At 44.0% G+C, this 16,812-nt stretch overlaps 1 protein-coding gene across 1 annotated transcript in view; it reads left to right on the top strand.

The window, feature by feature from the left end:
- Window positions 1–16,812, top strand: part of DGAT1 (diacylglycerol O-acyltransferase 1) — a 365,492-nt gene that overhangs the window by 158,163 nt on the left and 190,517 nt on the right. The window lies entirely within an intron of this gene.

Below are 16,812 nucleotides of genomic sequence, written 5' to 3' on the forward strand. Positions count from 1 at the left end.
TGCCACGCGAACACAGGGCCAATGGTCTATATTTTTCTGCAGTGAGGAGCTTCTGGTTCGGTTCATACCAGAGTTTCTTTTTGTGCCTTTTTGATTTCTTTTCTTTACTTATGTGCCTCATTTGGGTTCTTTTTCTTCCTGTTCATTTTTTTTCCTTTCTTTTTCTTTTATTTTTTCTCCTTTATCACTGCTCCATAGGCCACATTTAGGCCTGAGATCCAGTGGGGTTTTGCACTTCATTTCTCTGGTGCTTCGTTCTTTCCGGGGTACCATCGACTCTCCCCTTTTTCTGTTGGAAGCCGCTTTTGGTATAGCAGCATACCTCTTCTAACTATGTTCTGCCTCTTCAGGTTCATGCCAGAATCCAGTTAATCAAAGTGTCTCACAGGGAACTCTTTTTGGCACTGTCTAAGGTTTTGATGTGAACATCGGCATTGATGTCTTTGGTGTTGGCATCGACTTCGGCGGTTGCATCGACACCTGCCTTGCCATCAGCTGCTGAGTCCCTGGCACCAGCCTGAAGCATGAGGCTTTACCACGTCCTTTTTGGTGCCGAGGGAAGTCGGTATAGAGCATTGACGTCGATACTGCAGACTGCTGTTGGTACAGAGGCTAGTCGGCGTCGAGGATTGACGATGGTGCCAAGGTTTCTTGCTTATGTCGGCATCAAGGATCTGCGTCGGTCTCTTTCAGTGCATCCAGGGCACTACAGCATTTGGTCCTCGAGGAGTCGTGATGCCAGGAGACCTTGCAATTACTGCCACTGCATGAATCTTGGAGCATCAGGACTCTGCTCCTTCACCTGTATGGTCGTCTTTAGAGTGAATCGGCGTCAAGGGTGCTTGCACCAGCCATGATTCTCCAGTATGTCCCATATGGCACTCACTGCTTCAGTAGTTTGTCTCTACACCGACGCTCAAACTGCTTCAATATCGCTACGAGCACATCCGCTGGTCTGGTTTTCTTCATAGAGCATTGGCTTTGAAGGTGCTTGCACCTGCCATGCCTCTTGACATTCAAGTCTCGATCCCTGGACTCTGGGCTGGTTTTCTTCACATCGGTGTCAGAGATGCTTGTGCCTACCATGCTTTTTGAGTCAGCCCCGCATGATCCTCAGCCTGCGGTGGGCATTCGCCATCAGTGTCGCATGCAGCATTGGGATCAACTGCTGTCCGTGTCGATCGACATCGACACAGTTTTTTACCACTCAAGGCTGGACCCCAATCCTTGATGCCCTTCTCAGGGTCCTGCTGCTTCTTGTTCAAGGAGGACTCGGTCTCAACCTACCCATGAGGGGTTCTTGGTTGACACCATTGAGGAGCATATGGAGGTCAGATGCTTATCCCTGGCACTTCTCGGAGAAGGAGTCCTTTGGAATGCCATCTGCACCATCTGTTTCCATTAACGAGCCTGTCCTTTCCTTCTTTTGTAGAGGACATGGTGACTGTCTTTTCACTGCTTTCGGAGGTGGAGGGTTACTTTTTCCTTTTTGAGTTCCTGGACTATGACACTTCTCATAGGACATCTGTACTAGTCCTGTCAAATCAGCTCTTTCCTGATGTTCTCATGCACAGTTGGGAGGCCTTCTGTGTCCCTGCTCCCTCCCATAGACATAGCCTCCATGCACCAGTTTTAGAACTCTCCTGGTTTTCATGGGCTCTACTTCCTCCTCCCTTCATAGTGGTTGGATACATGCTCACAAGACTATGGAGTTCTACGAACTGTGCTTCGGCGCCCACAAGCAGGAATGCTAATCCTGTGGATTCACTTAAAGGCTCAGATATGCGGTTTTCACTGCCCTTCTCCTGTTTTCAGTCCTGTTACCTCTTCAGGAGTGTATTCTATAGATCTTCATTACACACTCGTCTTGGCAGCTTCTCTCCCATTGGGGCTAGTCAAGTCACTTGGCTGAGCAACAGACGGTGTCACCAGTTCTGGGTCATGTGCCATTTCTTGCTGCGCCTTCCAGCATTTCTACCTCCATTTTGGCTACGTGGCCCCTTGTGACTGCATCTTTCTGACTTTGTGTGTTTGTCAGAGGCTGGTGGCTGCCAAGTCCCGGAGATATAATCCTATTAGAACATGGTTGGAGAGGATCGCTGACCTCATCAAGACCTCCACAGCTGCCTTCGTATTCTCTCCTCCTGGGTGCCTTCTCCGACTTCCTCCTTATTTAGGAGGCTCTTCACTCAATTCGAACAGTTTCTTTTATTTGCTACTTCTTCTTGCTAGCCTTCTTGGACTCCAGCTAGCCTTCTTGGACTCCAAACCAAATTATTACTTCCCGTCAGCATGCATTTCAGCCTGGACAGCTCTCCAGACATGGCAGAGTACCTCTGTGTATGGTTCCAGAGGAAAATTGCTGTAGTGCCAGTTAGTGCCCGGATGACCTATTAGTTAAATGTAGGCTACAGATATTCAGGTCTCAGACAGGCGACTTGTCCACTGGGAGCTGCTCACATCAGTTCTCAGCATGAGAAGTTGCTTCTGGATGATCTCTCCGTCCTGCAAGCCCTTGAACTCGTCCGTATCACTAGGGGATGATGGCTGCTATTCTACTACTTGTTCCCCCTTGTTTCAAAGTGTTCAGCGTGGATACTTTCTGTCCTGCCTCTTCAACTTTTTTTGCTACTTTCTCAGCAAAAGAACAGTTTAGGATGGTTCCTTTTTCTGAGTACCCTACTCCCCACGGTTCTGGGCAGTCTTTGGCTCTGTCCTCTAGACTTGATGGATAGTTATCCACGGACAGTCTCTTTGATTTCAACTGGGGAGTGTCACGTGCTACATTGTGGCTTCATGTCCGTTCTTGGAATATTCATCATATGTCTCATGATCGCAGCTCCTCTCCCTACCTGTGAGTCCGTATCTTTGCCCATTTGGGTTTGTGCTGAGCACGTTGACGACTGGTGATCAGGAGTCCATATGGAGCACTTTTTGGGTGCTGGACTTGGTGGGATTTGTGTTACACTACCTCCAGCCCTGTCTCCTTTCTGTCTCCCACTTCGAAATCATTGGGCTCCTGCTGGATGTTTGCCTTACTGGGGTGTCTCTTCCCTATACAGAACGGTTACTCTGCACTCTTCCCACTTGGGCACGGGGCCCTTCGGTGGATCCCACCTTCATGACTGTTCAGGCTGTTGATTACATGGCTTCCACTGTCCATACATCACCCATTCCTCATTTTCACATGGGATCTCCTAGAGGACTCTAGCTTATTGGTGGTGTCAGACTACACAGCTCCTGGAAGAAGTCATGCACATGTCCCCATGGCTTTCCGTTTGGGGATCGATTTGGGGATTGAGACTATTTTTCTCAATCCTCTGCTTCACTTGATGATAGTTACTTCCCTCCTAGAGTGCGAAGCTTCTTTATCGGGCTTCCCCACTCTTTTTCGTCAGCCCTGGAGATAACTCTTTCTGGGTGTCCTGACATGTTCACAATGATTGCAGTGCGGACTGTTCAGCTACATCCTATGGATGACCCAGGTCTCCCTCTGCTTCCCCAACATAGACAATGTACTGGCTTCCCCCTTTGTGTCAGGGGACTGTATGACTGTGACAGTGGGTTGTCTGTTCGAGTCTGCTCTTTCTGGCTACCTTTTCAACGTTTAATTCCAACAGTTCAACTGTCAGTCTGTACAAGGTCATGTAGCTGCATGAGTGGTCTCTTCATAGAGACGTTCCTTGCAGGTTCTTCCTATTCTGGAGCATCCTGGCAATATATTTCATGGATTCTCAAGAACATCATCCTATCCTTCCATTCTGTTCCAGGCTTCAGGTCTGTGACACTACCGTTACTTACATTTTCCCTTTCTTTGAGAGAACAATCTTCTCTATTTGTCTCCTCTCATCTCTGGGCACGGCTCTGTTCCCAAGCAGGTTGGACCGAGGGGCCAACACTCTGATGCATCCTTCTTGGCCTCTGCACATTTGACTTCCTCTTGTTCTGGAATTCTCTTTCCAAGCATAGTTGTCCCTGCAGTGTTCTTCGACCTTCTTCCTGAGGAACGGGGGGGGGGGGGGGGTTCTTTTCTGCATCCCATCCTCTGGTCTCTGGCCCTTGTGGCCTGGATGATAGAGGCTCTGCATTAGCTTTCTGGCGTTTTCCTGAAACTGTCTTCAAAGTCTTGCTGGCTTTTCAGGAAACTTCCCTTAGGAAGTGTTTCTCTTTCCAATGGGATAGGTTTGCCATCTCGAATGTATACCTTCTACATCTTTCTGAGTTTAATCTGTCATCTCAGTGGAGATTTGCCTCAGTTTCCCCAGTGTTTTCTCTTCTTTGTGTAAGGGATACACCTTTTTACACCTCCATGTGTGTTCTGAGACCTCTGATGTCGGTGCCAGGGAAAATGGTAGAGGCTATTATTAAAAACAAAATTACAGAGCACATCCAAGGTCATGGATTACTGAGACCAAGTCAGCACGGCTTTAGTGTGGGGAAATCTTGCCTGACCAATTTACTTCAATTCTTTTAAGGAGTAAACAAACATGTGGATGAAGGGAAGCCGGTTGATATGTATCTGGATTTTCAAAAGGCATTTGATAAGGTACCTCATGAAAGGCTACAGAGGAAATTAGAGGGTCATGGGATAGGAGGAAATGTCCTATTGTGGATTAAAAACTGGTTGAAGGATAGGAAACAGAGAGTGGGGTTAAATGGGCAGTATTCACAATGGAGAAGGGTAGTTAGTGGGGTTCCTCAGGGGTCAGTGCTAGGACCGCTGCTTTTTAATATATTTATAAATGATTTAGAGATGGGTGTAACCAATGAGGTAATTAAATTTGCTGATGACACAAAGTTATTCAAAGTCGTTAACTCATGAGAGGACTATGAAAAATTACAGAAGGACCTTACGAGACTGGGAGACTGGGCGGCTAAATGGCAGATGACGTTTAATGTGAACAAGTGCAAGGTGATGCATGTGGGAAAAAAGAACCTGAATTATAGCTACGTCATGCAAGGTTCCACATTAGGCGATACGGACCAAGAAAGGAATCTTGAGTGTCATCATTGATAATACTCTGAAACCTTCTGCTCAGTGTGCTGCTGCGGCTAGGAAAGCGAATAGAATGTTGGATATTATTAGGAAAGGTATGGAGAAAAGATGTGAGGATGTTATAATGCCGCACCTTGAGTATTGTCTAACTGTATCTGATATTCTGGAATGACAGTGTGATAACAAAACTATGTAAGCCACATTGAGCCTGCAAATAGGTGGGATAATGTGGGATACAAATGCAATAAATAAAATAAATAAATACATTCTGGTCACCGCATCTCAAGAAAGATATAGTAGAACTGGAAAAGGTGCAGAGAAGGGCGACAAAAATGATAGCGGGGTTGGGACGACTTCCCTATGAAGAAAGACTAAGGAGGCTAGGGTTTTTCAGTTTGGAGAAGAGACGGCTGAGGGGAGACATGATAGAGGTCTATAAATTAATGAGTGGATGTGAAGCGTCTGTTCACGCTTTCCAAAAATACCAGGACTAGGGGGCATGCGATGAAACTACAGTGTAGTAAATTTAAAACAAATAGGAGAAAATCTTTCTTCATCCAACGCATAATTAAACTCTGGAATTCGTTGCCGGAGAATGTAGTGAAGGCGGTTAGCTTGGCAGAGTTTAAAAAGAGGTTGGACGGTTTCCTAAAGGACAAGTCCATAGACCGCTACTACATGGACTTGGGAAAAATCCATAATTTCGGGAATAACTTGTATAAAATGTTTGTACGTTTGAGTAGCTTGCCAGGTGCCCTTGACCTGGATTGGCCGTTGTCGGGGACAGGATGCTGGGCTCGATGGACCTTTGGTCTTTTCCCAGTATGGCATTACTTATGTATCAGTATCCCCATTTGATAAGCGCTGTTTTTACGCTGCTTATTTTCCTGTCGGTGGGAATTCTTGACTTGAGCAGGTTTCTTTCTGATGGCTGTTCCTTCGGCTTGCCAGGACAATGACCTTTGACAGTTTATTTCTTTCATCATAATGGAGTGGTTCTCTGCATGCACCCTACCTCGCGTTGTGTCGGGGCTCCATCCACATTAGTTACAGTGGGGGAAATAAGTATTTGATCCCTTGCTGATTTTGTAAGTTTGCCCACTGACAAAGACATGAGCAGCCCATAATTGAAGGATAGGTTATTGGTAACAGTGAGAGATAGCACATCACAAATTAAATCCGGAAAATCACATTGTGGAAAGTATATGAATTTATTTGCATTCTGCAGAGGGAAATAAGTATTTAATCCCTCTGGCAAACAAGACCTAATACTTGGTGGCAAAACCCTTGTTGGCAAGCACAGCGGTCAGACGTCTTCTGTAGTTGATGATGAGGTTTGCACACATGTCAGGAGGAATTTTGGTCCACTCCTCTTTGCAGATCATCTCTAAATCATTAAGAGTTCTGGGCTGTCGCTTGGCAACTCGCAGCTTCAGCTCCCTCCATAAGTTTTCAATGGGATTAAGGTCTGGTGACTGGCTAGGCCACTCCATGACCCTAATGTGCTTCTTCCTGAGCCACTCCTTTGTTGCCTTGGCTGTATGTTTTGGGTCATTGTCGTGCTGGAAGACCCAGCCACGACCCATTTTTAAGGCCCTGGCGGAGGGAAGGAGGTTGTCACTCAGAATTGTACGGTACATGGCCCCATCCATTCTCCCATTGATGCGGTGAAGTAGTCCTGTGCCCTTAGCAGAGAAACACCCCCAAAACATAACATTTCCACCTCCATGCTTGACAGTGGGGACGGTGTTCTTTGGGTCATAGGCAGCATTTCTCTTCCTCCAAACACGGCGAGTTGAGTTCATGCCAAAGAGCTCAATTTTTGTCTCATCTGACCACAGCACCTTCTCCCAATCACTCTCGGCATCATCCAGGTGTTCACTGGCAAACTTCAGACGGGCCGTCACATGTGCCTTCCGGAGCAGGGGGACCTTGCGGGCACTGCAGGATTGCAATCCGTTATGTCGTAATGTGTTACCAATGGTTTTCGTGGTGACAGTGGTCCCAGCTGCCTTGAGATCATTGACAAGTTCCCCCCTTGTAGTTGTAGGCTGATTTCTAACCTTCCTCATGATCAAGGATACCCCACGAGGTGAGATTTTGCGTGGAGCCCCAGATCTTTGTCGATTGACAGTCATTTTGTACTTCTTCCATTTTCTTACTATGGCACCAACAGTTGTCTCCTTCTCGCCCAGCGTCTTACTGATGGTTTTGTAGCCCATTCCAGCCTTGTGCAGGTGTATGATCTTGTCCCTGACATCCTTAGACAGCTCCTTGCTCTTGGCCATTTTGTAGAGGTTAGAGTCTGACTGATTCACTGAGTCTGTGGACAGGTGTCTTTCATACAGGTGACCATTGCCGACAGCTGTCTGTCATGCAGGTAACGAGTTGATTTGGAGCATCTACCTGGTCTGTAGGGGCCAGATCTCTTACTGGTTGGTGGGGGATCAAATACTTATTTCCCTCTGCAGAATGCAAATAAATTCATATACTTTCCACAATGTGATTTTCCGGATTTAATTTGTGATGTGCTATCTCTCACTGTTACCAATAACCTACCCTTCAATTATGGGCTGCTCATGTCTTTGTCAGTGGGCAAACTTACAAAATCAGCAAGGGATCAAATACTTATTTCCCCCACTGTACTTTTCTTGTCTCCATCCTTTTTGCAGATTTATACCCATGATGAGCACGTATTTCATTCATTGGACTGCAAGCAAGCATTGGCCTATCCTTGATATAACCTCAACACCACAGGCTATCTCAGAGTTCAGTTTCCTTCCCTTCGACAGGATTTGGGTCACCATCAGTGAATGCAACATGTCTGGCTGCTTCATTATTTTTCTTTTCCTTACGCCAAGGCTGGGCTACCAAGGATACTCCTCTTCGGACTTGCCGTGTCAGAGCTGTTACTGAATAGTTTGCTTCTATTGGGAAGCTTGGCTAGGCTGCTATGTTCTCTTCCTTCTGTACATTTGCGTCTCATTATTGTTCTAAGTAGCATGCCTTCGGCAGCATTTATTTATTTATTTGCAGCATTTGTATCCCACGTTCCCAACATATCCTTAGATTTTGATGAATAGTTATACACTTTTACTTTGGGTTCTAGAATCCAACTCCACCCACCTAGGCCTGTTTTTATACTATCCCAGGCTTCATTTCGGACGATTTGTCTATGGCTACCGGTTTCTCTACGTTCTGACCTTGCCATTGTGTGGTGCAAGTCATTGGTGGTTGTCCTGGTGAGCCTGGTAGCGAGGGGTTCCCCAATTGTGAGAATATTGGCCTGCTTGTCCTTGAAGAAAGTGAAGATACTTACCTGTAGCAGGTATTCTCTGAGGACTACAGGCTATATATTCTCACATACCCTATATTCTGAAATACCCTCCCACCTCCCCTTGGAGTCATCTGTGCTGTAGTATTGTACTGTTGGTCCTTTGTTTGTGTGATAGGTGGAAAAGCACTTGCGCATGTGCACTGGAGTGTGTCTCGCAGCCCAAAGAGCTCTGAAAAGCTTGATATAAGCTCAAGACAGGGCAATGCGAGATTGCGTTACCCAATTGTGAGAATATATAGCCTGCTGTCTTTGGAGAATACCTGCTACAGGTAAGTATCTTCACTTTTTGTGAATGGTGCAATATCCTCTCCATTCCCAGATATACCCTCGGCAGCCAATCGTGGTCCTTCGCCAGGATTTTCCTCTGAACACCGAAGAGACGTAAAGTGAAGGGTCTATGGTTGGGTGAATCTTTTTCTACAAAAAATTTGATTCAGGATTAGAATAATATTTCTGAGACTATTTTTGATCATATAGCACCTTTAACTAGAAAATTTAAAGTTAAGAGACTCTTCCAAATGGTTTACTAAAGATCTACTTGAACTTAAGTGAAACTGGAGGAAAACTAAATTAGAGGAGCATAGACAAGATTGGAAGAAAAGAAATCAATAAATATAAATTTCAAACAACTCAGAGCAAGAAGAATTATTACCCTACTTTAATCAATACACACTCATTAGATAGTAAGAAATTATTTTCATTGGTTAATCCTTTTCTTGTTCTTGACTTGTCTCCTGCATCCCCCATAGTTCCCTGCTCCTTCAATGGATCCATATGCCTGCTATTCTCATTCCCTCTGCATCTCAGTGCTCTTGCTTTCTCTGTCTTTCCATTTTCCTGCTTCATTTTCTGCTTCCATCTCATGCTTCCTTTTGTCACCACACTCCTATTTCATCTGCTCATTTCATTTATTTAGTTAGTTTATATACCTCTCTTCTACCCCACAAAGTGGGTTACAACACACATTACATAAAGTTTTCTACTTTGTTGTCTTCTCCATCTCCATAATGTTATTCCTGCCTTCTCCCACTCCATCTGTGGTTCCATAATCACATATTCTGTTCTCTCTGATTCCATGCTTCAGCTCCTGTTCTACTCCCTTCTCCATGTATTACTTCCACACAGGACCAGGGCTGCCAAGACACAAAGCAGGCCGCCGTCCCCCCCCCCCCCCCCCCCCCCCAGTAACTGCATCTTTCTGATCTCTCCTGCTGTTGTGTGCCGGGACCCATTTTATTGCGTTAACACAACTCTGCCGCCACAGGTCCTTCTTCCTGCTGCATCCCCTCCTGCTTATGTAGAAACAGGAAGTACTTCACACAGGAGGAGGTGGGACAAGGCAGGAAGAAGGACCAGGCAGGAAGAAGGACCTCTGGCAGCAGAGCTGCATTAACATTTTCTCAAGCCTATTCCTTTACCAAGCTGCCAAGTTCTGGAACTCCCTACCCACACTGCTCAACATCAACTGCTACACTCAATTCTGTAGAGCTTTAAATCCGCCCTATGCAAGAAATGTGTCTTACCAAACTCCTCATAAATCTAGTTCCCCAACATGTCTTTTTCAATACGTCTAACGTCAAACTGAAGTCCTTCTCACTGATTTTATCTACCTGCTAATCCGCTCTATAATCTGCTATGAAACTTGTCTTCCCAGTGCAGTCTTGTTGAATTCTCTTTACTCTGTAATCCACTCTGAACTTCTCAAGGTGTGAGCGGAATATAAGCACCTGGTAAATTAAAGAAGGCAGAAGATTGAAATCACCCAACAGGAATAGCAGGTGATAAACAGCAGCACACTCAAAAGTGAAAGCAAGCAGCTTTTGAGTGAAAGGGGTGGGGGGGTGGAAGGAGGATGGACACATGAAAGGAAGAAATGGAGAGAAGGGGGAGAGGAAACCCTCTGAGATGGACAGCGTCTTAAAGGGACAAGGAGTTATATGAAGCCAAGGGTGCATGCCTCCAGAAGCATTGCTGTATCTCCTGGCCAAAGCCAGGTTTCATTTGTGCAGAGAACATCAAGCTAGTGGTGCATAATAAGGTCAGCAATAAGATGAGATTTCTGTCTAAGTGAAACGAGACCAATTTTGAGCTGATGAGGTGAGAGAACAAGTCTGGAAGAAGAAGGAGCAGGAGGCGGACAAGACGGGAGGGGATCAGGAAGTGATGGAACAACAAGAAAAAGAAGGAGGAAGACGCAGGTAGGTAAAGGAGGGAATAGGAACACCTGCAGTGAAAGTGACAAGGGGGGTCATGATAATGGAAGGGAAAAAGAAAAGAGAAAACCACGTAAAGAAGCTGAGGAACAAAATAAGAAAAAGAGGAGAAAGCACCCCAGAGGCAATTCAAGGAGCAGGACCTGCTCCTTGTGCACGCGCCTGTGGTGCAGTAAAGTTCTTTAAGTAACTGGTAGGGAGTGACGTCACCTTGAGGGAGCTGTGGGTGGAAAACAGGCAAGTCGGTAGAAGTGCAATACATAAGCTGTAGCTTATGGAACCAGCAGCAACAGAGATAGCAGAGAAACAGAGCTGTGCAATTAAAATTATACAATAGAGAAAATATATATTTTTCTCTATCTTAGGTCTGAAACCTGGAGCCAGGCAAGTCTCTGGATGCCAGTACCTGATGAAAAAGCTCTCAGTGCTGTATTAAAAAAATACAGGTTTCTCAGACTATGTATTTTTCGCATTCCTTCCCTTTGACCTGTTAGTGAACAGTTTTGCTTAAACTTCTTGTGTGTGAAAACTCCCCAACACTACAGCAGAACAAATTTTATTTTATTTAGCTTGTTGAGACCACATTTGTATGTGCTAGTATGAAGTCAATATGTTATATTTTTGTTTTGTATTGATTTGAATTGTATTTGTTTAAATTGGATTATGTATGTGCTTTTGTAATCTGCTTAGTTGTAGGCAGAATGTAAATTTTTAAAATAAATATAATGTTTCGCAAATACATGCCCATTAAGAACTGGTAGGAAGCTAAGCAGGATATGGGCATAGCATTCAAAGACTACAGTGTCCAAACTTCTCTCCCTGGGGCACCAAGGGAGTAAATCTTGGAAAGTTTGGCTCTTTGAAATTAGATTGACCACCATAAAATGGTGACCAAGCTGCTGCTTCTCAAATCCAGGAGCCTTTCGGACTCTGTAGCATTAACCTTTTTCTTAATAGGTGCTACAGAAAGAGAGGGGGGGGGGGGGGTCTCCCACATCCTCATCTGTATGTTCTTCAGGATTCTGTGAATGGGCACACTCAGATTCCTTAGAGGGAGAGGGGGGTCAAGGAATTGTAGGATGTCTAGCGTTTCTGCCCTGGGTTCCTCCTCTGTCTGAAATGGAATGGCCCCAGCAATTTGGGGATTTTCTCTTTCATGAGATGGAGACAGTCCTGATGGTGAGCCAGGTGAACCCTTCTCAGAACATACATCTGGATCATAGAGTCAGGCCCTGAAAAGTACTCCATATGAGGTCTGGATTTCTTCCTGTCTTGACGTACTGACATTGGTGTCAGGCCTTGGGCGTGGGCATCAAGAGACTTGAGGATCTCTTATACCTCTGTGAAGCTTCTTCCCCCTACACACTGGAGATCGACAGTAATGCAACAGATGTTGAGGCCTTTTGAGGTCTCAAGTATCAATGCCTCCTCTGCAGGCAATGCATAAATGTCAAGGACTGGCTAGATATCTCTCTGCATTGACATTAATAGTGTCAAAGCGGCAGCAAATACTGAACTGCCTCATGAGCTGCTACCTGATAGCTGCCATTGACAAAGACATTGAGAATGTTGTCGTTTTGGGAGTGTTGGAAACTAGATGTTCGGTCCTTGGAGGCTGTTGGATTGCCATCAGATACTGAGGAGGATGAGTGGCCCTCCTGTTGGGGGCGCTTCAAGGAAACTGGTGACCTCAGTGCTCTCGGTGTCATGCTCCGATGAAGTGCGTTGTCTGTGTGGCCTGGCGGCCTCCTGGTGTTTGGCATCACAAACCTAATATGTTTAAGTTGGACGAATCCTTCTTCTTTGGGTAGGACTCAAATGATAAGAACATAAGAGTAGCCATAGTGGGTCAGACCAGACAAGTGACTGGTCCCAATAACAAACTTACAAAATGAAATTTCATGGAAAAAAATTGTCATCTTGAGGCAAACTCTGGTGATGTGCATCTGACCAGTCCTGCAGAAAAATGAAGACTGCAGTGATCCAGTGTGATGGCAGCAGAGGGAAATGAAAAAGCATATCATAAGTTTCTAGTATTTATAAACTGGAGAAGCTTGCCTGTGTAGGCTTTGTTTCAGGTTTGTAGAGGTGAGCATATTTGGCAGAAAAGTAAGACCTTCCCCCCTCCCCCAGCATGTTTTGTAAGGAGCACCAGTGAGACTATAATGCTAGTACAAGATCAAAAAGTAATTTTATTTCATATTGATTATATCCTGTTAATTCTACAAGAAAAGTTCCATCTTATGTTGACATTTGTTTATCCCAAAGTACAGTCTTTCTACTGTCCTGGATTAGTTATTGCATCTTTCTTTCACAAAATACAGGGTCTTTTAAAGAATACTGACGCTCAGCTAAGAGAAGCTGGTAGAATAGTCATGAAAGAAAATATGCAAATGGAAGAAAAAAATAGCCAACACAGTAAAATGGGGGGGAGACAAGACTTTTTTTTAAAATATGTTAATGATAGGAGGAAGTGCAAAAGTGGCATTGTGAGACTCAAAAGTGAAGAGGAAGGATATGTAGAAGCTGATAAAGAAAAACGAATTGGAGAAAATATTTCTTCACTCAATGTGTAATTAAACTCTGGAATTCTTTGCCAGAGAATGTAGTAAAAGTCCATAAGTCATTATTAAAATGGGCTTGGGGAAAATCCACTGCTTATTTCTAGGATAATCAGTATAATTGTAGTGTAGTCCTGATCAGAGAAAGCATTTATCTTTTGGAGAGGGTGAACAGTTAAAGGCCTTAGCTTCAGCTGAGTTGGCCCTGAAGTCATTGATAAAACCAATGGAGTTCACAGTTCATTCTGTTTGGAAGACATTGAACTCCCTTCACCAGGTATGATCCACTTTTGTTACATCTTTCATGCAGAAAGATGAGCTTCCTGGAGTTGGAATCTTTTTTTTTTATTATGCATTTATTATATACACAAGCTATATTCTTGTTACATGCAATACAGGAAACAAAAGAGTTCAAATAATTAAATCACATATACTCTATCTTAGAGATTAATTAAATAAGAAACAAAATACTTCACTTTTGTCCTTTCCTTAGACCCCCAAAATAAAGGGGACTGGAAAATAAATCAGGGAGATCAAAAAGAAGAAAGATAAAGAAAAAAGAAGAAAGGCTTAACACCAACCCACCTCTCTTTCTTATGCTGTGTTGATAATAATATTATGATCTTGATACTTTTTTTAGGTCTATGAAAGCTCTTAATTGATCTGGTGAAAAGAAAACATATTTAACACCTAAATATTTCACCATACATTTACATGGGGTATGCTAACAAAAAAGTTGCTCCCAAGGACCTTGTCTCTTCTCTCATATCTAGGAATTTCTTCCTTCGCTCTTGGGTAATTTTGGTTACATCAGGAAAAATCCATACTTTTTGATCACAAAACAGTTGATGCATATTTTTAAAGTACAACTTCAATATAGCATTAAAGTCTTGCTCAAAAACAAATGATATCAAAAGTGTAGCTCTATTAGTTACTTCAGTTAGTGAGTCCTCTAAGATCAATGATACATCTTTTAATTATTCAGATTTCTCTCATTCCAACGCTTCAGGAATCCCTTCTTGATTCTTTTTTTACAGGTAAAAAGTATATTTTATTTATTGGAGGAATATTTTGAGGAGGAAACTTCAAAATTTCAACAAGATATTTTTTAAATAACTCAAGAGGAAGAATTCCTATTGGTTTTGGAAAGTTCAAAATCCTCATATTCAAGTGTCTGTTATAATTTTCTATTCAATTTTTTGACGTATACTTGAATTATCTCTGCTAAGCACTGAAACATTTTCTTTAATATTAGAAATATCATTTTGAGATCTCTGTACCTGATCATTGAAATCTTGTTTCAGTCTGTCCATTGATTTAGAGAGTTGGTCCACTGTAGATACCAGATTCATCGTTTCTTGAGTAGATTTTGTTCTCAATACTTTCATATTTTCCATAGCCTGTCATATAGTATCGAGTCACCACCATGGGGGGATTCAAAGATCCCCTTCCTGTCCAAGTTTGTAGTTGTCGCCTGTAATAGTTCTGAGAGAGAACCTTCTCCGCAGTTCCCAGTCTCCGCACTTTCCGCGTCCTCTAGGCCTGCCTTCTCTTCTCGAATTACGGCGGGACATGGTGGAGTTCCAGCTATCGGAGGAGAAAGCATGGTCTCATGATCCAAAGGTGTCGGGTTCCCTTCCCCGGCGTCTAGCGGAAGCTCAATTCCGAACTCCAGTGGACGTCGGAGTGTGAAACTATCCAACGTTTGCTGTTTAGGAGAGGATGCAAGAGCTGGAGAAGGTATAGCTCTAACCACCCCTTTTCTCTTAGTATGGGGCATGTTTTAAGAGGCAAAGTTTACTGCAGCTAGTGTCGGTCTGTCTCACTACTCTTCGCGTGTCAGCGCCATCTTGACCACTCCCCTGGGAGTTGGAATCTTAAGTTCAAGAGCACTCCACTAGGTTGGAAGAGCTAGACCAAAGTTCTCTTTGGTTAAAACTGTGCGGTTCATACTACTACAAACCAAGGCATTGGTCCATAAGACAACTGAAAACAAGGGCAGTTATAACAGATAGTTGAATTGAGACTGTTAAATTTTCTGGCGAATATCCACACCAAATGATTTGTTCTATCAATTTTTGAAAGATGTTCTACATTCTCTAGGACAAGCAGGCCAGAATAATTCTCACATGTGGATGACATCATCTGACAGAGCCCAGTGCGGATGCTGCCTAATGCATATAGCAGAAAGTTCTGGCAGTGTCCCACTGCGCGTGCATGGGTGCTTCCTGCCTGACGTGCGAGGCCCTCGGTCTATTTTTTTCTGCAGAGCTAGGAGGTCGCATTTTGGCAGTCTCTCCTCAGTGCTTTGTTCTTGTACTTTTTCAAGTGCCTTCCTAGGCTTGTAATTACTTATTTTATTTATTTATTTAGCACATTTATACCCCACCTTTTCCCACAGGGGTGCAGGTTCAAAGTGGCTTACAATGCACTGACAAGGCTATCGTCAGATCAGTGGTTAGAAAGTTACAATCAAATTAGAGAGGATAGAAGGAACAGGGTAAGAAGAAAAAAGGGAAAGGGTAAAATACCTTTTTCTTTTAATTGCTTTTCCTGTTATTTTCTTAGTTTTTTTTTCAGCTCTTAAAGGCTTATTTATTATTTTCTCATGGCTCTTTAGACCCACTTAAGCCTTAGCAGCTACCTCAATTTGAGGCTAGCCCCTTTTTGATCTCAAAATTGAGAAGTTTTATTTAGCCAAGATTCTTTTTTCGATATTTAAAAAGACTCCAGTGACTTTAAAAGTGCACCTAATGTAATTGGGTGATTTCTATTATGAACCCACACAATTGGTGCATCGGGTACCTAGAACCTGACCGCAAAGCTGATTCTTGTTCTCTTTTTGCAAATGCAGTTAAGGACCCAGAGAGCACATCAAGTCCAGGAAAAAGTTTTGTATCCTTTAAGACCGGTCCATCAACATCGGCACCAGAAGTTTCAACCTTGATGGCTGCCCAGACTGCTGCTACCACTGGAAGTTCACCATGCTGACAATGGATGCTTCTCTGGGTTGGGGAGCTCATGTAGATGGACTTCACACTCAAGGTGCTTGGTCCGCCCAGGAAATGAATCTTCAGATCAACATCCTGGAGCTTCGATCGATCTGGGACGCTCTAAAGGCTTTCAGAGATCTTCGGTCTTACCAAATTATTCTAATTCAAAACAGACAGGTTGCAATGTATTACACCAACAAGCAGGGGGCATCAGATCTCGCCCTCTGTGTCAGTAGGCCATCCAGATGTGGCATTGGGCTCGCCAACACGGAATGTTTCTTCGAGCCACTTATCTGGCACGCGCAAGCAACACCTTGGCCGACAAACTGAGCAGGATAATGCAACCGCATGAGTGGGCTCTCAATATGGGTGTAGCCTACAAGATCTTCCGAGTGTGGGGCACCTCCTCGGTGGATTATTTTGCCACTCAGTTCAATCACAAAGTCCCTCAGTTCTGTTCCAGGCTTCAGGTCCACGTCAGGCTAGCATCAGATGTCTTCCTTCTCATTTGGGGGACGGGCCTTCTCTATGTGTATTCTGCAATACCTCTAGTGGGAAAGACTTTGTTGAAACTCAAGCAAGATTCTGATTGTGCCATATTGGCCGTGGCAGATATGGTTCTTCTGGAATTATCCTCCGAAGAACTGTGGAGATTGGAGTGTTTTCCGACTCTCATCACACAGAACGAGGGTTCGTTTCTACATGAGTCATT

Source organism: Microcaecilia unicolor, chromosome 1 (assembly GCF_901765095.1).
Source record: "Microcaecilia unicolor chromosome 1, aMicUni1.1, whole genome shotgun sequence".
Taxonomy (NCBI): domain Eukaryota; kingdom Metazoa; phylum Chordata; class Amphibia; order Gymnophiona; family Siphonopidae; genus Microcaecilia; species Microcaecilia unicolor.